Genomic DNA, 23,394 nt, shown 5'->3' with positions numbered 1-23,394 from the left:
AGGATTCTAAATTGGGATCAGAGAATGAAGTCTAAGGACAACATTGTATATTATGAGGACTCCAGAAAGTCCAGGTATTTTTTTTTTACTTGTAATTCTTTAAGAGCTGGAGCTTAGAAATCACTAAAAACTTTTTCTCTTCTTCTCTTTTTTCCAGTGCTGCAGATGGAACCCAGGATCTTGTGCATGCTACTTCTGCATGCTACCTATTGAGCTACATACTCAGACTCTTTTCTTTTATACTTGCAAAGACAACTTTTTATTTAAGAAATAGTTTTCACTGAACAAATAATTACTTCATCTCTGCTCCATGTTGGGCCCTGAAGTAAATGCTGAAATTTATACAATAGAAATGGTGTCTGCTTTCATACACCTTAGAATATAGAAAAGAGAACTTTTTTTGTTTTAATTTTTTTTAGCTGCAGATGGACACAATATCTTTATTTATTCATTTATTTTTTACATGGTGCTGAGGATCAAACCCAGTGCCTCGAATGTGTGAGACAATCGCTCTACCACTGAGCCACAGCCACAGCCCCCAAAAGAGAACTTTTAATATTTGGGATCAAAAGTAAGTGTTATAAAAGGCAGGAATATAATTCATAAAGCAAAGAAGAATTACCTTTCCTGAGAAAGTAATGTTGGAGGGGCATCTTTTAGTTTACTTATTTCAGCAACCAGCAAGTAGGTTCAGGTTCAGTCTTTCTTCCTAGCCACACCTGTTTTTGCACTCTGTCCCTGCTCCTACTCTGTAATTGCAATTCTGTGTATGGAATTGAACTTTACATGGCATCCTTGAAATCCAAATTTCTCCTGGTTTGCTAGAGCTGGGTTGCTGTTTCGGACTATAAGTGAGTTTCTCAGAAGTAATCTAATGAACTCTAAAAAGAATCACTCACTTCACTAGGATTGTTAGACTTTTCTTGTGAGATGTTCCAAGGGCATGTTGGAATAAGCCATTTATCTACAAGTCACCCCTTTCAAAAAGATAATTGAGCCACTAATAATATTTATTCTGCATTAGTGATGTAATCTGAGGAAGGACAACTGAGTGGTGGCACACAAAAATCAAGCCTACTAGAGGATGGATGAAAAAAGAGGGCCCTGGGGTATAGCTGAGTTCTGTAAAAATATAGTTCTAGGGATGTGTATGTGTTGTGATAGTGTGTGTGTGTGTGTGTGTGTGTGTGTGTAAAGGAGGGATTGAGAATAGGGATTAATAGGTAGAGAATTTAGTGGAGGGATAGAAGAAAGGAAAACAAAGGTGGTAATTGGCCAGGAGGCCAATATTAGTCGGTAAAGTCTCCATACTTTGTGAGCTAATTATTAAATAATTATGTGAGCACTTGACAGTGATTTTCTGTAAATTATCTATTTCATCCTCAGTATAGCCTTATCATCTTTATAAGTTAGTTTAGGTAGTAGTGGGATATGCATGTTTACTGATGAAGAAAGTAGGGTTCAGCAGGTTTATGTGTTGTCTTCCGGGATCACAGAGCTGGCCTAAGACCAAGTAGACCAAGGGTTGACAAAGTAGTTATCAGACCAAATATGGCCCACTATCTGTTTTTATGAGTAAAGTTTTATTGGTCATTTTATTGGTTGGTTTTATTGGTTTTGTTGTATACTAGTGTCTGTGTCTGCTTTTCACCAATGACAGCAGAGTTGTTCAGTGAAGACAGAAGTTTCAACAGAGATTGTACACAAGCCCCCTCAAATCTCTGCTATCTAACCCTTCATAGAAAAAAAATCTGCTGATGACACCTTTAGATTTCAGATACCACTGTGCCAGCTCAGTCAGTCTGATGCCAGAAGAGTATATGATGCCAAACAGCATGACTTTATCAGAGCATTAATGCTGCTGGTGCAAAAACAATACCAAAATAGAGCCTCAGTAATGGCTAACATTCCTATCATTAGTTACTTCTGGAGGTTAAGGCATGGAGGGTCTCATTTAAGATATTATCCAGGGAAAAGAGGGAAGATGATAATGTGTTTATCAGCTTGCAGTATTCTACCAAATAATTGATTTACTTATTAATCAAAGGGCAGCAGGTCCTAAATGTATGAGCCATAAGATGAAATGTCTTGGTGGGAGGCTAGGTGTGAACTGAAACAGCATGATATGAATGAAAGACTCCACTAATCCTGTGTTTCAACTCAATTTTTGATCATTACCAACATGTGGTCTCAACAAAGCTGATTGGACTAAATCAACCATATGTAAAACAGGTGTAATAATAGTACTTATCATCTAGGAGTATTGTGAACATTAGAAATTGTTCACTTAATGTGCTTAACACAAAATGAAGACACAATATATGGTGGTAACAGTTATCATAGGACCAGTAGTATTTGCAGTAGTGGCTGTTTCTAATAGTAACAGTAGCAGCAGCAACACTCGTTGCCCTGAAGCAGTAGTAAAGGAGTACTTAGTAACAGAGAACTCTGGAACTTTCTGAGGCCTCTGTAAGATAAAAGGCTACACTCCAATTTGGGGACAAGGTAGCTGAACACTCGACTCATTTAGTTGTGGTTGGCAGCCTGCTTCTTAAAGGCCAGAGTATGGTTTGGTCCCATTTGGGTCTCCACCCTCTTCACAGTGCCCATGTGTACAGAAAATGCTTAGTGAATGTACCCATAGATTCAATTAAATGAGATTTGCCCTTGGAAAATCATGATCTGATTTCTATACCTGTGTTTCTAGATATGGGGCCACAGCAGTGCCACTCATGTATCAAAGGCTTCCTTACACCGTTGCCTTTCCTGCAGTTCAGGGAAGAATGGCACCAGGCAGGCTCAGGCTGGTAGTTTCAGGTCTTACGTTTGTTTGTCAGAGTACTAGAAAAATGAATTAGTAGCTAACTTTTAAAAATGGAAAGACTTTAAATAAAAACACAAATTTTCAACTTCGAAAAATTGGAAAATCTGGCATCACTGAACTATCATGTGCTTACACATGTTGGCAAAAGGTAGCAGTTGCCCTGCTTTAAGTTATATTTATATTCTTCATCACAGGGCTCCAGGCTCATGTTCAAGGGGCTACAAACGCAGGTGCCTAGAGGAGACAGGCAGGTACAGTGAGTCAAAAGGAGTCCTGGTGACTGATGGACTGCAGTACTCTACTTAAAACCGGTCGGTCAGCCTGTATTCAGATCCAGTCAATTAATGCCAGCTGAGAATTAGGACCTAGAGTTTTAGTATCCTGTTTTCCAAGAGAAGTTTAAAATCCAAATTTTATATTTAAATCTTCACATTTTTAAAATATGGTGATTACATTTTTTTGAAAAATGCTGTATGAGCAAAATAAAACATATGCAAAAGCCAGTTCTATCTTTCTGCCTACACAAGGCTGCAAACTGTGCATGAACCTTCTGATAATTAGCACCTAGTGTGCAATGGGCAAGGGACATTTTAATGCAGTCATTTTGAAAATGTGGCCACTTTGGTATTCAAATTGACCCATTTCATAATCCCAAAACAAAATATGAAATATTCAGCTTTCAAAAAATTATCAAGTGATACTTTGTACCAAATGTTCTGTCACATCCCTGAATCTTACATTATCTCAGACCCACACCATCATGGATAGCCCATTCCCTCCTTTCCTTCCACTCCAGCCTCTGAGGCTCACTCACAGGCAATGCATAAACACGGGGTGCAATTGTAATGTATTTATGTAAACAAGTTCAATTTATATAAATAAGAACATTTTATTGAAAACTTTTTGGTTGGTATTGATGAAATGAGCTATTCAATGAAACGAAAAATTTCCAAATTTCTGCATAACATGTTAAGACCTATTTTGTCAATCAAAAAATATGGCTCATTATTTTTCTTTCATTTCTGTTTTCCATTTTAATGAACAAACAAAATAAAATAAAATATGGGAGTTTTGTCTATGGTGTACAAATAAACCAGACTAACCTGTGGACAGTTTCATCTACTCTGGTGGGCTGTGTCATGATTCTGCCAGCCACAATTTTACTTCCCCTCTGACATTTGTTGGGAGAAAGAGACAAAATGGCCAGGGGTGGGGTGGGGGAATAAAGGTGGAGTAATGGAACCTAATTACACAGTGCTTTATAGTAATATTTTTTCAAGAAAAAGGGTCTTTTTGTTTGTTTTGTACAAGGGATTGAACCCAGAAGCACTTTACCATTGAGCCACATCCTCAGCCTTTTTAAATATTTTATTTAGAAACAGAGTTTTGCTAAGTTGCTGAGGCTAGCTTTGAACTTGTGATCCTTCTACCTCAAGTTTTGACTCTCAGATCCCATCAAAACACTGCTTCACTGGGGAATGGATTTCTCAGTCTGATATGTCTTATGTTACTCTTGCACAATGTAGGAATTCAAATAGTGATTATCACTTAAAATAGTGAAATATTCTGATTTTTTGAAATGTTAGTAATTAATTTTTAAAACATACTTAATAAAATTGCTCATTTATAGTAATTTCCCTGAAAGCTCATCACTGATCTTTTAGAAAGATCAATTATTCTTTGTTCTTCCTAGATGGGTTTAGTGTTGTCTCTTCTCTAAATTTTTCTCTTGGCTATTGTTCATTCATTAGCCTCATTCTCTTTTCACTACTGGTGGAAGTTAATATGAAGCCATATAAGTTCTCTATCTCCTAATTGGACAACTTAGAACTTTCTTTTGTGGCAGCAATGAGTATGGATATGGAACTCCAAGAATTACCTAGGTGGTCATAAAGTATTTTAGTCAGCTTTTTTGCTCCTGTGACTATAAGACCTGACAAGAACAATTAGAGGTGGAAAAGTTTATTTGTGGGCTCACAGTTTCAGAGGTCTCAGTCTATAGATAGCCTACTCCATTCCCTGGGGCTCAAGGTGAGGCAGGACATCATGGAAGAAGGGTGTGACAGAAGAAAGGAGCTCAGGACATGATCAGGAAGCAGAGTGCTAAACTCAGCTCACATAATAAATACCCCAAAGACATATCCTCCAGCCACATGAACCTGCCTACAGTTTCAATCAAGTAAATCCCTATTGGGGCATTAATGCATTGATTATGTTAAACCTCTTATAACCCAGTCATTTCATCTCTAAACTTTCTTTGCATTGTCTCACACATGAGATTTTTGGGGACACCACCACATATTCAAACCATAACATAAAGAAAAACAAATCTTCTATTTATTTTATTTTGTGATTACTAGGGATTAAATCCAGGGGCTTGTGCATGCTAGACAAGTGCTCTGTCACTTGAGTACATTCCCCGGTCTTTTTAAAATTGCCAAGTCTGGCCTTGAACATGTGATCCTCCTGCCAAAGCTTCCTGAGTAGCTGTGATTATAGGTATGTGCTACCACACCTAGCTAAGAAAAGTAAAGCTCTTGGAGCTGGGTGCGGTGGCGTGTGCTTGTAATCCCAGCGGCTCTGGAGGCTGAGACAGGAGGATTATGAGTTCAAAGCCAGCCTCAGCAATGGTGAGGTGCTAAGCAACTCAGTGAGACCCTGTCTCTAAGTAAAGTACAAAATAGGGCTGGGGATGTGGCTCAGTGGTTGAAGGCCCCTAAGTTTAATCTCCAGTACCAAAAAAAGAAAAAGAAAAATCTCTTTACCCACTCTTTCTTAAAAGTGTTCATCACCATTAATTATAATCCTTTGGCATAAGTTTTTTAAAAAAAGACAACTGAAACAACTAAATTAAAAAGTTGTGTTTATTATTGCCACAGAAGAATGTTTTAGTTACCTAATTTAGAAAGACTACTGGGCCTCACTCAGGAAGGGACCAGAACTAGGCATTGAATACATGCCACTCTTTTCTTATCTCCACACTTTTCTATGCTTCTGTCTCCTTCTTTCTCTTTGCAGCCAACCTCATGTTTCTCCAGGACATGGAGAATGACCAGCCCTAGCTCCAGATGACAAACAAACACTGTCATTCTACCCATCCTCCAGTCCTCTACCATCCGCAGGAGCTAGCTTGCTGCCATGGCCACAAGTCCACATTCCAGGAGACTCTACTCATATAGTCTATATCCACAGAGACCCTCCTAAAGCAAAAGTCAGATCTTCTTATGCTCTAACCATTGCAATAACTTCCCATCCCATTCAGAGTCAAGGCCAGTCTTTGCATAATGCTCCAAAGCCCTAAACTCCTTCTTCTAAGATTTCCAGATTCTTTCCCCTTTGCTGACTGGGCTCTACATATATTGTCTTCTTTGCTATTCCTTAAATATTCTAAGTGTGTTCTGAGCTCACACCTTTGCCTGTGCTGCTCCCTCTACTTGGAGCCCTGTCCTTCTTGTATCGGAATGCCTCTCTTCTTCACTTCTCTGTGCTCAAAATGCATCTTAACAAAGCGGCTTGCCTAGTCATTCTTTCTAAAATAATACTTCAGCCTCCACTCCCTGTTCCCTTCAGCCTCCACTCCCTGTTCCTGCCTCAGTTATCATCATGGTACCTGTCACTATCTGACACATTATATTTCTATATATTTCTTTATTTTCTTTGTTTCTCTTCTACTAGAATGTAATCCCCAAGAAGACAGAGACCATTTTGTTCATCGCTCAATCTCTCGCGCTCAGTAAGATACTTTTTTCATGGTGGATACTCAACATATATGCTGGATGAGTAAATGAGTAAACGAATGAATGACTGAACATGATCCACAGCATCTTTTATGGTCCACTTACTTTCAACATCACTTTCCAGTCTCCTCTCTTGCCACTTGCCACCACTCCGTGTCCTCATAGTGTTGTGTGACTTCTCATTTGTCACAGTTCTAACTCTGCATTTATTTGTGGGATTATTGATAGCCCAACCTCAAGGGTAGAAGGGTAGAATAGTGTCCATTCCTTCTAGGTGCTCGGTAAATATTTTTTTTTCTATGAATAATTGAATATAGACCCAAGTCCTAGTAATAGACCTATAGCTAATTTTCGTTGCAGCTCTGGACAAATCAGTGTTGTTCTCTGGCTGTCAATTTATCTAACAGTCAAATGGGGGAAGCTGGTCTTCCAAGGTTCATTTCAGCTTTCCTTTTTAATCTCTCTCATTTTTAAAAAATATGAATATAGCCATATTCAATGTTTGCCTTCTGGGTTAGGTGAGTGGAATCTAGTGAATTCAAAACGCATCCTGCAAGCTTAGTGAAATAAGATGTTTTCCTTGTTCTTGGGCCTAGATCATTTTATAAGCAAAATGTATCTTCTGAATTCTTTATCAAGATCTTCTTTCTTCTCTTTCTCTGATGTTTTCTCCTGGGAGGACACAGACATCATAAAGCCTGTTTAACAAGGAGTAAAGTCAGATGAGTTGTTGCAGAACCATGCTAGAGTTTGCTCCCAACCCTGGCTGTTCCACAAGTGATGCTGCCTCTTGACTACGGGTTGATCCCTTTGTGGCTTGTCTGTTACCTCATTTATTTCAACATAGAATGCTGAGGACCCTGTTTGTTTTAAGAGGCTCATTATGGGATCAAAGAGACTATATTCCCGCCTTAATGAAATAGGTTCCAAAAAAGGCATTTTAGGGAAGAATAGTTTTCCAATTAAAGTCTTAGCTCCTACACTCAAGTCTTGGAACTTTAAGTTTTATGATTGATTTCTGAGAATTGAGGATTAGTTGGAAAAGAACTTATCCCTTCCAAACCCCAAAGTCTATGATAAAGGAGCTGAAACCTTAAAGAAACGGAGTGAATTATCTAGGATTACAGAACTAGTTAAGTGCAGAACTGGGAATAAAATCCTGGCCTGATTCCTTGTCTAGTGTGTTCGTAGGCACACTTAGGTTCCTAGGAAACTCTAGGGATCTAGCATCAGTTGTCTAAGTTGATGAGGTGGGCATGACTAAGTCAATGCAAATCAGCCCTCCCACCACCGAATTCAGTACTGAATTTCAAGGCCCCACATCACAGCGTGGGGTGTTCAATTATCTCTATTTTTAAGTTTTTGAGAGTCAGATTGTGTTACAGACCAATCTGGGATAGTGGAGGCAGGGGATCAGCACCCAAAAACCCATTTCAAATTCAAGGTAAATTTACTGTCTTCCCTTCTGATAGCTCTTTAGTTTGAGATTTTTCCCTCATGTTTCAGAGACACTATACAATGAATGCTCTTGTGTGCAAAGCTGTTGGTTCAAGGCCAAGTGGGTCAGAACAGATTGCCTTAGGAAAAATATGTGTTCAATCAGAAGGTTCTTGTCTGGAATGGAAGAGTAACCTGAGGACTTGGTGGGCGGCTTTTCTTTGAGAAGGAGCAGTAGGACTCCAGGTGGCACTTGATCAAGTATATTTATAGTATGACACTAAAAAATCCTTAACGTCTTTGATGCTGAGAGATCCATTGTGTGTGGGTGTTAAGAAAGTGGGTTCCACTGTAAGATGACATCTCCACTTACTAGCTATATGTTCTTAGATTGGAAGCTAAATCTCTTTTGCCTCAGTTTCTATGATGACAAGTGGAAATTTAAAAATAACATTCATCACAGACAGCTGTGAGTTAAAACTCACACTTAAAATCACTTAAAAGTGACTTAAAACATACATGGTACTTTGGATCATACCTGCACATAAAACATATTAGCAACTATTTTTGTCATTATAGTTGCTGATATGCTTCCTTCTCCTTCCTGTTTTGGCATGGAATCATGTCAGTGGTGGGAGGTCTCTTGGAGAGTTGCCCCGTCCCCAGGATCTGCATGACAGATGCCACAGTGTACAGAGATGTCATGGTGGAGAGGTGTTGGGAATACATCTCCTCAAATTCTTTTTCTGCCAGGAGAAAATGAATATTTCCCCTCTCATGTATTCTTTTCTATCTTCAGTATTGTGGTAGACACAGAAGTGGGTCATCTATATCTTTCTTCAAAGGATTTGTCACTCTAGTTATAAGAAGATGTCCTCCAGATGTCAGCTGTTTGCCACAAGGGGCCAGCTCACCAAAGGCTATGCTCTTCCTGGGGCATCCCACATTTAATGACTGATTGAAGTACTGATGGTAGGACCTGACCATTTTGCCCCAACCTGGGACACTCTGAGGGCCCACATACTTTGCTGCAATCCTTCTGGCATTATAGAGATTTTGTTGGCCTGTGTCACAGTTTGACTTCTGCTCAAACCCCCTCTGTAGCCTTCCTCCCACAGAGCTTGATCCCTGATACATATTTTTATTCGTTTTAATGCTTTTGTTAGTGTATTATAATTATACAGGAGAGTTTGGTTAATTTTCACATAATCATACATGTATGGAATTTAATTTGCTCCATTTGAGTCTCAAATGCCTCCTCTTTTCCTTCCCCCTTCCCTTCCTATAATTCTCTTCCTCTACTCTACTGGTTTTTCTTCTATTTATTTGTATTTTAATTGGTGCTTTATTGATACAAATAAAGGTGGAGTTCACTGGGATATATTTACACAGGTACATAGTGTAATTTAGTCAAATTAATCCAGTGTTTGCTCCTCTTCCCCCTCAATCTTCTTCTATTCTGTGGCTCTTCTCTCTATCCTTATAAAATTGACCCCACCCCCTTTATTCCCTTACTTTGCTCTATCTTCCACATATGAGAAGAAGCATTCAACCCTTAATTTTCTGAGTCTGGCTTATTTTGCTCTAGTATGATGTTTTCCAATTCCATCTATTTACTGGTAAATGTCCTACTTTCATTATTTTTTAAGGTGGAGTAAAACTTCACTGTGTAAGTATTACCACATTTTCTTATTTCATTCCTCTGTTGATGGGCAACTGGGCTGGTTCAATTACCTTACTATTGTGAATTGTGCTGCTATAAACATTGATGTACCTACACCTGACCCATACTTTGAATGCAAACTCTATTTTGACTTCTGCAGAACCCACTTTCTGACAATTGACTCTCAAAGGAAGTTACTAACATGTAAAAAGAGTTTGGTATCCACTGACAAACTGAAAATTTGGAAAATGATTTGATCTTCCAGGGTCTCAGTTTCCATATCAAAAAAATGCAGGTAATTATTTTTAACTTTCAAAGTTGTGAGGATTAAGGGAAATGCTAATGTGCCAAGTTCATAAAAGTGAGGTATGTAGTACAGACTCTCTCCATTTTACACTCTTGATGTCTTCAATTTTCTTTCTTCTCTTCCTTTGCATAAATTGTTCAGAGTTTTATTTTCTTTTATCTCTTATGTTCCTTTCCCTCATCCTTTTTTGTCTTTCCATGTGCACCCTCCTTTTAATTGTACACGTAATTGTGCAGGTAATGGATTTTGAAATAATGTGTACACCCATGGATCTACTGTAATCAAAACCGACAACAAACTTTCAGCACTACAAAAAGTAGGCTTGTACCTCTCCCCATTCAATTCCCATCCTGCAACCTGAGCCTAGGTATCAACTGATCTGCTTTGTATCACCATAGATTGAATTTATCTTTTTAGAGTTTCATGTGAATATTATCCTACAATATGTCCTTTTTTTTCTGTCTGGCTTTTTTCTCTCAACATAATGTTTCTGAGATTATCCAGGTTGTTGTGTACTTTTTATTGCTGTGCAGTATTCTATTGTGTGAATGTATTACAATTTGTTTCTTCATTTACCAGGTGTTGGACATTTGGTTGTTTCTAATTTGGGGTTATTATGAATAAATCTGCTATGAACGTTTATGTACAAGTCTTTGTGTGGATATATGTCTTTTTTGGGGGGTAAATATGTAGGTGTAGAATTACTGAGTCATATGTTAAGCATATGTTCAACTTTATAAGAAAATGCCAGTAACATGTTGTATTCCACCAAAAAGCATGCACGTTTGCGTTACTCCACATCATTTCCAACACTTGGCATTGTTAATCTTTTTTAGTTCAGCCATTCCAGTAGGTGTGAAGTGAAAGTATCTCATGATTTTAACTTGCATTTCACTGATGACTAATGATGTTAAATATCATTTCATTTTTAATGGCTGTTTATACAACTTTTGTGAAATTTTTAAAATATTTTGCCCATTTTTAACTGGGTTTTTTGTTTTCTTATTATCAAGTTGTAAAAATTTGGCATATATTTTAGATACAAATTCTTAGGTATATATTATAAATATTTTCTCCTGATTTGTGTTTTGCCTTATAATTTTCTGTGGTTATTTTTCAAAGTGAAGTTTTAAATTTTGAAAAAGATGAATTTATTACTTTCTCTCTCTCTCTCTCTCTCTTTTTTTTTTTTTTGTGGAACTGTGGAACTGCCAGTTGAATTCAGGGGTACTCTATGACTGAGCCACATCCCAGCCTTTTAAAATTTTATTTAAAGCAGGGTCTTGCTAAGTTGCCTAGGTTAGACCTGAACTTGCAATCCTGCTTCAGCTTCCAGAGTCACTAATAGAGTCACTGGGATTATATGCATGCACTGCCATGCCTGGCTATCTTTCATGCTCTTTGTGTCTTATCTGAGAAATACTTACCTACTGAAAATTTGCAAAGACTTCCTCATAATATTTTTTTTCTAGAAGTGATTTTAGTTTTATCTTCCACATTTAGGCATATAACCCATTCCAAGTCAACTTTTTTTTGAAAAATTTAAACTATTTTTCTATAAAGGTGTGTGTGTGTGTGTGTGTGTGTGTGTGTGTGTGTGTTTATTTATTTATTTATTTTTCCCCCATAAAGATCCCCACTGCCCATACCATTGCTATAAAGTCTTTCCTTTCCCCCATGAAATTACTTTGGTATCTTTGTCAAAGGCAAATCTAACATTAGTTATGTAGTTTTGGTTCTTTTATCTATATATGTTTCCTTATGCCCTTAATAAAGGCATAAGGAAATAATATATAAAAAATGCCCTGATTATTGTGACTTATAATAAATCTTAAACTAGGTGTGTAAGTACAATGCTTTGGCTACTCCAGATCTATTACATTTCTATATGAATTGTAGAATCTGCTTGCAGATTCCTGCAAAAGTGCATACCATGATTTTGATTGGGATTGCATTGAATTTATTTGGAGAAACTTGACATCTTAAAAATATTGTGTCTTCCTATCCATGAGCATGGTATTTCTCTTCATTTAAGTCCTAATTTTTCTTAGTATAATTTAATTTTTTGCATAATTATCTTGTATCTATTGATAGATTTACTCCTACATATTTTATTTTCTAAATTACATATCTTGATTGTTTATTGACAGTATGTAGAAAAGCAGTTGATTTTGTGTTAGCAGTGCTTGCTGAAATATTGCCAAATTCATTTATTACCTGCAGGAGATTTTTATGTAAAATTCTTAGTATGTGTGCATAGACAATTACATCATCTACAAATACAGTCTTATTTTTTCTTTTCTAATATGTATACTTTCATTTATTTATTTAAATTTACTTTTTTTAAAAGCCTTTATTTATTTGTATGTGGTGCTGAAGATTGAACCCAGTGCCTCTCACATTCTAGGCAAGCACTCTACCACTGAGCCACACACCAGTCCCTCTTTTATTTTATTTTTTTTTTTTTCATTGCAATGGCTAGGATTTCTAGTACAACAATTGAAGAGAAGTAGTAGTGATGGGTATCTTTATTTTTCCTGATATTAGATGAAAGCATACAGTCGTTCACCATTAAAATAGCTGTTGGTTATTGTAAGTGCTTTTTATTAGACTGAAAAAGTTCCTATTTCTAGTTTTCTGAGGTTTTATCATAAATGGGTATTAAGATTTGTCAAATGATTATTATATATCTATTGATATGATCATATAATTTTTATCTTTAATCTGTTCATATGATGATTTATATTAACCAATATTTAAAATGTGAAATAAACTTTGCTTTTCTGCAATAATACCACTTGGTCATGGCACAATATCTTATTTGTGTATTTCTGGTTTCAACCTAATAATATTTTTGCAAGAATATTTTCATTTACTCTATTAACACTATATTGGCAGGTTTGGTTTTGGCATTAAGGTGATACCAGCTTTATAAAATGAGCTGGGAAATTTTCCAAATTCCTCTATTTTCTGAAAAAGTTTTTATAAGATTGGCAATTTTTTCTTCCTCAAATATTTTGAAAGAATTTGCCAGTGAAACTCTCTGATTCTGGATCTTTCTACTTAGAAAGATTTTTAAATTAAGAATTTAATCTACTTAATTGATATAAGACTATATAATTGATATAAATTTTTAAATTTCTTCTTCAATTTTGATACATTTGCTTTTCAAGGAATTTTTCTGTTTTCTCTAGGTTGTCAAATATATAGGTATAAATTTGTTCCTAATATTCTCTATAGTTAAAATTCTCTGTTTCATTTTTTATATGTTAGGTTAAATCTTCTCTGCTTTTATGTATTGTTTCCCTGGAGTTTTATTAATTATATTGAAAATTTCAAAGTACAAATTTCTGATTACATTGAATTTCCTTTGTTATTTGTATGTTTCCTTCTCACTGATTGTCACTCTTAAGTCCATTATTTTCTTCCTTCCATGTATGTGGGATTTAATTTGCACTTCAGTTTTTAGTTTCTTAAGAAAGGTAAATTTAAATGTTTAATTTTGGACATTTTCCCCTCAAATAATCACTTAACCGTCGTCATGTTATCTGAGACAGTGATGACCATCAGACTTTTCTGTGATGGTGTATGTTTAGAAGGTGGTTGCTAGCTTCATTTGGCTATTGGACATTTGAAATATGTTTAGTAGGACTGAAGAAATATATTTGTATATTACAAGTTTTCTACCTTTTAAATGAAAATGTTAGAAGTCATGTGTAACTGATGGCTAGTCATTGGACAGTTGTCTTCTGACTTGCATGGTTTTTGGTAATAAACATGCTGTAATTCTTTATTCTGATCTATATTTCAACCTTTCACCCTTCTGTCTTGCTTAATATTTTCCTCTTCATCACTGTTTTTTAGCAATTTGATTATGGTGGGCTGTGGCTTTCCTTGTGTGAAGATGTTTGGGAATCATTGTTCCTTTGGAGTCTTAGTGTATGCTTTTCTTTAAATTTGGAAATATTTTGATTGTATTTTCATACATTTTTTTCCTCTTATCATACTAGACTTATTTCAAGTGCTCAATAGCCATGTGAGGCTAGTGACCACCTTACTGAATAGTCCACCATCACAGAAAAGTCTATTGGTCCACACTGTCTTAGACAAAATGACAATTGTTAAGTGATTATTTTAGAGGAAATGTCCCTTCTCTTATTCTGGGACTCTAATTACGTGTGTATGTTAGATTCTTCTTACCATTTTATATGCCACTGGTGATAATCTCCTCCTCTTGCTCCTTTTTTTCTTCCTCTTTCCCCTTCCTGTGTTTCTTCTTCGATTCTCCTTCCATCTCCTTCCATTTTGAAGAGTTTATATTACACTGACTTCAAATCCACTATTGTTTATTTATTTATAGCTTTTTAATCCTATCCAGTTGACTTTTATTTTAAATGAATTATTTATTTTTCATCTGTAGAGGTTCTTTGGTTCCTTTTTTGTATTCTCTGTTTTTTTTTTGTATTAATTTCACCCTTAATTCTTAAGTATAATGATCATAGTGGTTTTAAGATTACTGCCTACAGGAACTTTTTTCCCTACATTTCTATAATTTTTAGATTTCTTATTACAGACTGACATTCCTCTGATTTATTTGTTATAATTTTCCTTTTTATGTATATGTGGAAAAATTTTATTTAATTCTTGTGTGTGTGTGTGTGTGTGTGTGTGTGCATGTGTGTGGGGGGTGTTTGGTACAGGGGAGTGAACCCAGGGATGCTTAACCACTGAATTACATCCCCAGCCATTTTTTTTACATTTTATTTAGAGACAGGATCTTACTAAGTTGTTAAGGCCTCACTAAGATTCCGAGGCTGGCTTTGAACTCGTGATCCTCCTACCTCAGCCTCCTGAGTCACTGGGATTATAGGTGTGCATCAGCATGCTCAGGCTTGATTTAGAACATTATAAAATTTATATTATTTGAATGATGAATTTTGTTATGTCCATTTAAATAGTGTTTATCGGTCCTTGTTTTCATAGTCATTTAGGTTATTTGTAAAACAAGTTTACCTATTTTTCAAGACTTGTGTTTTAAAGACTTTATTAGGGCATGACTAGAATGTGCTTTATTTTATGGCTGGAAAAGTGGCACCATTAATGGTTGATCTGTATTGATCTCTATTAAATGCCTTCTCTATTTAAAAAGAACTTTTCCCTTTGGCTACTGTGAACAAAAGTTCATTGAGTTGTGTGTGTGCTCTTATAGTTCCCTGGCAATTGATATCACTTCAAAAGTTGTTTTTTGAATGATTTTTCAGAATTTTACCCAATGCATGTGAAGATTGATATTTGACCAAAGACTAGTGGGGACTCCTATACCTCAAAAGCTCTTTTGTTTTCTCTTCTCCACTAATCTTCTTTGCACACACACTCAGTCTTGGATTCTGAACTCTGTCATTTCAATTTAGAACATTAGAATCTTTTTGGGTGCACTCATTCTGCACCGAGTTCTAGAAATTACTTCTTACAGACTCATAGAGCTCACCCCATTGATTTTCTATTTCTCAGGCATCATAGACTTTTGCTGCTTATTATTATGTGTTTGAAAACTATTGTTCAATGTATTTTGTTCAATTTTCTAGTTGATTATGGCCTGCAATAAGTCCAAACTTTGTTTCTTCCTAATGATCAGAAGCAAAGTCCTAAACTAATTTTTATCTGAGGTTAAATGTGCTCATAATTTAAAGAGTCAAATAATATTACCAAATTGTTATAAAAAATGAAATAACACAAAACAATGGCAATTTCCTGTCCTTGGCCATATTGCTCACACCCAAAAGCAACCACTTTCAAATCTTTCAACTGATTGTTTTCATATTTACTTATATTTTGCTTATGTTGCCATTTTTTGAGTCATTAGCCTTTAAACCTTTAGCCTTTAAGCTTTGGAGTATATGAGGAAGAGGCAACACTCTACATTTCCTGGTGAGGGAATACTCTAAACTTATCTAGTACATACACCTTTCCTACATACCTTTTCCTCACAATACTATTATAAAGTAATTTTGGCTTGATTACTATTATGTTTATGTTATTATGATATAAGGATGTTTTTCATTCTTGGGACATAGTATAATAACATACTATGCTTATTTCAATGTATTGGATGCTTTTCAAATTTTTATTTCTTTATATTGTTTTAGTTTTCCTGGAGTTACTTCTAAAATTTATTTACTAAAGTTTAGTCCAGGATAATTCATCTCCAAAATTGCCTCATTGTTTGTTTCTCCTCTTCTGTGTTTATTATACTCAAGATATTCTATCTCTATTACCTTATTGAAGAATTCTAGATCCTAGAGACTTCAGACCTGCTCTAATCTGGTCTTCTCATCGAAGCCCTGTGAACAACCTTCATCACAGAGTCTCCCTTCACTACAGTCCTGGAATTACCTTTGCCTGTCTCTTAGATTCGATGTCCTACTTCTTATGTCTCAGAGTTTTTCTTCTTGGTTTGCCAACTCATTTTCAGTGGAGTGACTTCTCTACCAACTACCTGAATACATAAGAAGTCATTTTGATTTGTTTTTGTTATCTCCTTTTTTTGATGTTGTAGCCTCTACTTCACCTGCATATTTCATAAATAGTTTGGTTCTATTTTTGTAAGTACTTTTCATCTGATTAAGGGTGTTTTCTCTCTTTCTTTGTTAAGATTTTTTTCATAAATGGGTATTAAATCTTAACAAATGCCTTTCTTTTTCTTCTGGTTATAGATGTAAAGTTTGAATTTTTCTCTTTGGAACTTGAAAAACTGCTTCATTTTCTTCTAGCTTTGCAGGATTGCTATTATGATACTTAACTTTCTGGCAGTCTCCCATATTTGTTCTTTCTATAAGCTTTTAAGATTTTTTTTCTTTATCCCTGGTATTATACAATTTCACAATGATGTATTTTGGTATGCAAATTACATCCCACAAAGTTTATATACTGGAAAGTAAACTTGAGGCAAATGCCTATTTGCTATTAATTGGGTGTTTAAATCCAGAAATCAGGAATAAGGGACAAGGTACATGAAGCAGAAAAGAAGTAAGTCAATATAAAGATGACTTCCGAGCAGTCTGAAATCATGGATTTATCCTCCAGGATGGAATCCATCTGAGGATTATCCATCTGAGGGGAAAAAGGGAAAGAAAAGGTATCAGCTCCCACATCCTACTGGTCAAAGGTCTGCCCTGAACTTTACGGTGGGCACACGTGTTTGTATCATAGAGGGAATGGGGACATCTCATTCCTCAGTTCCAATTGAAGAGTCATAGGGCAAGTTAAGGCATACAGTGCTGGCGAGAGGTATGACATACGTGAAGCTTGGCAAAGCCTGGCTATTGTAGACACCAAAGCAGGAGACAAGGGAGACCAGAAGAATCTGATGAGACCTAAGAGGTGTCTGATACCGTGTGGTTTTTTTCCTTCCCTCATGCTCAGCTTTTGAGAAGCCTTTTCAGTTCAGAAAATTATGTTGTTCAGTTTTGGAAAAATTTCTTGAATTATTTCTTTGAAGATTCTCTCCCCTCATTTTCTCTGTTTTCCCTTTCAGGAACACCTGTTAATCAGATTTTAGACCATCTGGGCTTTTCCTGAAATCTTCTTATGTTTTCTCCCTTATTTCCATATTATGTTGTATTGCCCTACTTTTTGCTAAGATTTTCTTAACTTTATCTTCGGATGCTTTTGAATTTTCATTTTTCCTACCATTTAAATTTCCAAAGGATTTTTGTGTTGTTTCTGAATACATGTATATATATATATATATATATATATATATATATATACACACACACACACACACACACACTCACGTGCACACACACACATTCCTGTTCGTGTTCAATGGTTGCGATATTTGTCTTTGAATTCTCAGGATATTAATTATAGCTCAGTGTTGTTTTCTAGGTTTCCTTTTTCATGAAAATAAATTCTTTGTTTCTCCTACATTTTATCCTTGTCTTGTTAGCTTTGACTTTTGCCTTCATCTTAGAATTGTCTGCCAGATGTTTGCTGATTATATGTTAGAATGGGCCCTGAAAAGCTAATTGAAAGCTCTCTGTGCATGGGTGAGCCATTTAATTAAAGAGCTTCCAACATCATTATCTTGAAGACTTTTCTTTTTGGCTCATCATATTCCTTAGAGAAAATTCTTACAATTTTGACCTAGAGGGCATATGCCAGTCTGCCAATGCTAAGGAATCCAACTGGAGCAAAAGCTAGGGAGGGTCACATTTAACACATAAATTTTTACACATTCTCTTATCTTTTAGGGTTAAGACATCTTCTGTTAGTTGTGTCTGACAGTTGTGCCAGAGACTACCTAGTTTACCTTCTCCAGGGAAAGAACTCAAGTCTTCTGCCAAGAGGGTGAGGGAATCTTGGGTGCTAAGTACTTCTTAAATAGCCTTGCAACCAACCACCCTCTTTTAACCTACTGTCATGCCTCTAGAGGTACCTGGTGCCAGCAATTCCCGAGTCTTTGGGGGTTCTACAGTGTAAAATGAGTTGTTTCTCAGCTCTTATTCCTGCCAGTTTAGGATTCAGCTTCTTGGGTCTGCTAAGCTACCCATCTGTTTTCCAGATTCCAAAAATTTGTGGCTGGGATCTCTTCTGTTCTTTTTTGTGGTATCTTTTTCCAAATCTCTTTTTCATGGAATGTAAACATACACTTGAAGATCTGCTCTTCCTTGCAGTCTAACAAATATAGATATTGACCAAATTAAGTCTACTGGCATTTCCACTGCTCCTTGTGCCTTAAAAAATTCAGGTCCCTCCGTGTGTGTATACTATAATAGCATTTGTGTCTCTTCATGTGTCAACTCTGGCTTACTGAGGGGTTACAAAACATTGAACAGTTAGTATAGCACATAAAAGAAAACTTCATTCATGAATTTTCACTCCATCCCAATATGGTATAATAGAACTGCAAATCCTCCAGCTGATTTGACATTTCCCAGTGCATTCAGTTTCTGGGTAAAGTAAACAAATTCAAAGGTAACAGTCTTCTCAGGAATTTAATTAAAATTATATTCCCATATGTATTTGGGGGCTGAGAAAACATACTTTCTATGTCTAAATGACAAACAGAATTAATATTCCCAATGATAACCTCAAGACAATAAAATAGATTGTACCAAATAAACATGAAATCATGCTCTATTTTTACTTGGTAAAGTGGAAACTTACACATTTCTGAAAAATTTTTTTAGCAATGAGCGAAACATGAAAGGATTTCAAGTTAGCCATTGCCATTCACCAGAATGCTCCAATCCCCAAAGTTATTCTAGCTTTGCAACATAGAAGTAAATAAGTGAACAATTGCCTAGCATATTTAACTAGGGACTGCACTAAGTTGGAAGAAGCTGAGTCTACAGAATTGTAGGCTTGAGCCCACATTCAACGGCAACAAACTATTTTTCACCCAGAATCTGTTTTAGTAATTGCTTTGCAGTTGCTGCCTCTAATGAAACTCCAGAATCACAATGAATCACTTCAGCAATCTGCTTTGGAAAATCAATACTTCACATAACAACTCAAAAAATCCCAAGAGAATACTATTGAGACAGTTAGATCTTCTCCTTTGAGCTCTGAGGGACCCAAACGAGTATGAAACAGAGTTTCTTTCTTTAAGGGTCTTACACTATAGCCAGGGAGAAAGACATTATTTACAACTACAAGTATAAAGCAGAAGGTTACATGTGTGTTACTGGGAGGGATGTTAATGGTTTTGAAAATAACATAGAAGATGTATTCAGGAAACAGTGCCATCAAAGAGGAAAGGCATTAACTAAAGGGGTTCTTGCTTTGGCTTTTTAGCTCATCCTTTGACCTTAGATAGTGGCAACTCAGGTGAATGGTTTAGATATAACAAGTTGGAAAACAGTAGCAACTCTGATGTCCATATTTTAATGCACAGTCTAGGCTCCTAGATTTCAAGTTAATATTCCATATGTATTTATACTGGGGATATTTCTCAGTGTTAGAATGTTTGCCTAGCATGTCAAGACCCTAGAATCAATCTCCAATCCTGCAAAGTTAAAAAAAACATAATGTTATATACATAAATATACATTTATCAGATTTCTTCTGGTGACAAAAATACATCTTAAACTACTAATGGTAGAACAGGTAAGGTATTAGTATACCTAGAGCCTCAGAAATCAGGAGGCATTTTTCTCTTAGGTCTGTTTTCTTCTATGTTAGCTTGGTTTTTAAGTGAGACTTTCTCTATGTAGGGGAATTATGGTTAATTTCAGTCTTATGTAGCTCACACAGTTTTTCTTAGCATCCAGATATAAAAAATGTCTGGGAGAGATTGGCTGCCTACTTTGAGGGTCAGTCATGATGGACTGGAAAATGATTGGTCTTAATAACATGGGATAAGGGAAGAGCAGTTTCTCAGTGAAAAAGTACACTGGTGAGGGCAACAAGTGTGGATGCATTTTATCTTAAGTTATATCAGCAAATAAAAAAAACATGTCTGTTTCTTGAGTTTCAGGTGTTTATGGTAAGGGTCACTATAGGAATGAGGGCTGGATTTTGGAAGTATTATACATCTTACATAGGAATTATCCCATTGTCTAGCTATTGATGTTACTACTTGGGCCACCCAGTTCCAATAGTTACTCTGAACAAATCTGGCACTCACCATGATAATGTGCTAATGGAGAGAGTTAAGACTATGTATGTTTAATATGACTTCAGGATTCTTTCTGGATTCTTCAGGGGTTTCTTTTCTTTATATTCTCCAATCTGTTTCTGAGCCTTCATAGTTTTTCCACCCTGGAAATTTAGAAGCATAGGTAATTTCACTAATTTGTAAGACCTTGTAACCTGAGTTAAGAATCTTTACTTCTGAATCCCATGTCAGAAATATTTTAAAAAATCAGAAAGAGGAAGAAAGCAAGTAGTTCATAATAAAGTCCTTGAAACCGATAAGAACTGAATGGACAGGGAAATCTTCAAGGTCCTGGAATAAGGAAGAACACTGATAAGTGTAGCAACTTTACCTATTCAGGGTTTTTAGGTGATTCTGGGACATAAGAATGAAAGAGAGAGACGGGGCAGTGATTGGAAAACATTGGAGATAGGCTGGTGGTATGAGCAGATAAATCTTGAGCTTTAGGAACATTGCTTAGGCCTTATCTGATTGTTTAATAGTGACTGTCTTGAGCAATGCGTTGAGAAGGATTCAGACACTGCAGGGAGGTCTAAGGAAATACCCAGAACTCAAATCTAAAAACAAATGTTTAGACTGCTGCATGGAACCAGGAAATCAGAATTATAAAATGTTTCACTCTATCAAATTTTGCAAGAATTGAAAAGAGACACATGTTAAAAAAAAAAACAAACAACTCCTTAAGGTTATTGTTTATGGGTGAGAGTAGGGTTTGGGGGACAAATGGAGAAATACACTGAAAAGATTATGTCAATGGTTTAAAAAGTCACCTGTGAGATTTGGGCAGGGGAAAGAATTTGTGCTTAGAAACTAGATAAGTGCCAGGTTTATTACAGGAGACTGCTAATTAGCAATCAGCCATTGCCTAATCTTGATATGCATTTGTTAGTTCTAGTTGCCACTCAATCAGTTTAAGGATGCTACTTTATATATGAAATAACACAAAGTTTCCAAGCACCTCCCAGAGTGGTTTCCTACTTTCAGTAATTAAATATTTATTGAGCACTTAGTATAAGCCAGGTGTGCTAGACTGTATAAGGCTGCCAGAAATATAGCAACCATTCCTCCCAAACTTCAGTATAATAATGCTCCCATGACCTACAACCACAGAGGGGAAGGAGAGATGTATCCTGCATGAGGATTTAGGGATGAATACCCAGAAAAGCTGATAGTTGAGACAGGACTTGCAGGGGTGACTAAATGCTGTTGGTTTTATAATTTCCCCCTGATTCACCTATGGGCATTAATTTATTTGCCAAATATTAATCACATATTTACAAAGAGCCAAGTATTCTGCTGGCTTGCGGAGAGAAAAACAAGACAAAGTCTTCCTTGTCCTCCAGAACATTAAAACTGCTAATGGGGTGGATATGGATGAGTGAAACAAAATAGTAGTTTGGAAAAATGTGCTAGAATTCAGTGGAGGGCAAGACTGGAAATAGAGCAATCAATTAGAAACCTTCTGTAGCAATCCAGAGGCAGAAGCATGAAGACCTGACCTGCAAACCCATGTTTCTCAGGACAATGACAACATGATACATGGTGTGTACATTTGAACTCAAAAGGAGACTGTAGGGTAGGGTGGTAGAAAGTAGAGTTCTGGAGCCAATCAACCTAGATTTTAATGTAAGTCTAGATGATTTGTTGTGTCTTCGTTTCTTCTTCTGCAATATGGAATACCAATAGGCTCTCTTTCCTAGGGTTACTGTCAGGATAAAATGAGTTAGCCTATATTTAACTTGATATTCTTGGCATGTAGAACTCACTCAACAACTGTCGCTCCTCCCCCTCCTCCTCTTCCTTCATCCCTTTCCACCATCTCACAAAGTTTTGAGGTCATCCTTAACCAGTGTTTTAAAACACTGATTGCTGGGCCACCAAGGAGCATTAGTTTTTAGCTCAGGATTCCCTGTTTCCTGGAGCCCAATCTTTGTAAAGTGATAGCTCTCTTTTAGTCAGGCCTCGGACTCTTGAATTTTTACAGTCGTCTTCTGAACTATGTCTGTACTGAAATCATTCCAACAACTTTCACAGTCAGGCCCCACTTTTCTTCTTTGAACCTTAATAGAGGTTGTAGCATATAGGAAGAGGACATCAAGCTCAGTTTTCTGAGGAGAGCGTCTAGGAGCAACTGTTTAGATAATAGGCTGTGTCTCTCCATTTGAAATTCCTCTTGCATTTTGGTGTATAAAGTCCGCTGGAAAAGATACTTTTTAACTAAATGTTCCTCCAAGGAAATCAACTCCCAAATGCTTTCCTCATTAAAAAACAAAACAAAACAAACCAAAAAAAAAAAAAAAAACCAAACTCATAAACATTTGAAAAACTCTGTTTATTACTTTATTCCAAAACTGGCTGCCTTCCTTTCCCAATTTCTGAATTTGGTAGAATTACTTTCCCAATTGTCTAACGTCAAAATCTTGAAACTAGAGTGGCAGTATTGGGAGATGGTGGAACCCTTAAAAGGCGGGACCTAAGTAGAGGTCTTTAGGTCAGTGGGCTATGATCTTGAAGGGAGTTGTAGGAGTCTGGTCCTTTCTCCCATGTCTCTCTCTCCCTCTTTCACTTTCTATCTACATATCCACAAGGCAAGTGGTTTTACTTCAACATGTGCTCCTGTCATGATGTGCTGCCTGGCCATAGACTCAAGCCAAGAAAGCCAAGTAACATGGGCTAGAATCTCCAAAACTGTGGGCCAAAATAAACTTTCCCTCTTTATAAGTTGATTAACTCTGGTATTTTGTTATAGTGATTAAAAGCTGA

The 23,394-nt window shown here is 36.4% G+C and overlaps 1 long non-coding RNA gene across 2 annotated transcripts in view; it reads right to left on the bottom strand.

Annotated features, from left to right (window-relative positions):
• Positions 1 to 5,687: 5,687 nt before the first annotated feature.
• LOC125619405 overlaps positions 5,688 to 23,394 on the bottom strand; it is a 65,394-nt gene continuing 47,687 nt past the window's right edge. For both annotated transcript variants that reach the window (XR_007350937.1, XR_007350936.1), the window contains 2 exons: positions 20,602 to 20,735; positions 5,688 to 7,259 (listed from right to left, as the gene is read on the bottom strand). This is a non-coding gene — a long non-coding RNA (uncharacterized LOC125619405). The remainder of the gene's footprint in view (positions 7,260 to 20,601; positions 20,736 to 23,394) is intronic.

The sequence above is a fragment of the Marmota marmota genome, unplaced genomic scaffold (genome assembly GCF_001458135.2).
Source record: "Marmota marmota marmota unplaced genomic scaffold, marMar, whole genome shotgun sequence".
NCBI classification, from domain to species: Eukaryota; Metazoa; Chordata; class Mammalia; order Rodentia; family Sciuridae; genus Marmota; species Marmota marmota.
This window is presented reverse-complemented; position numbering and strand designations above follow the sequence as displayed.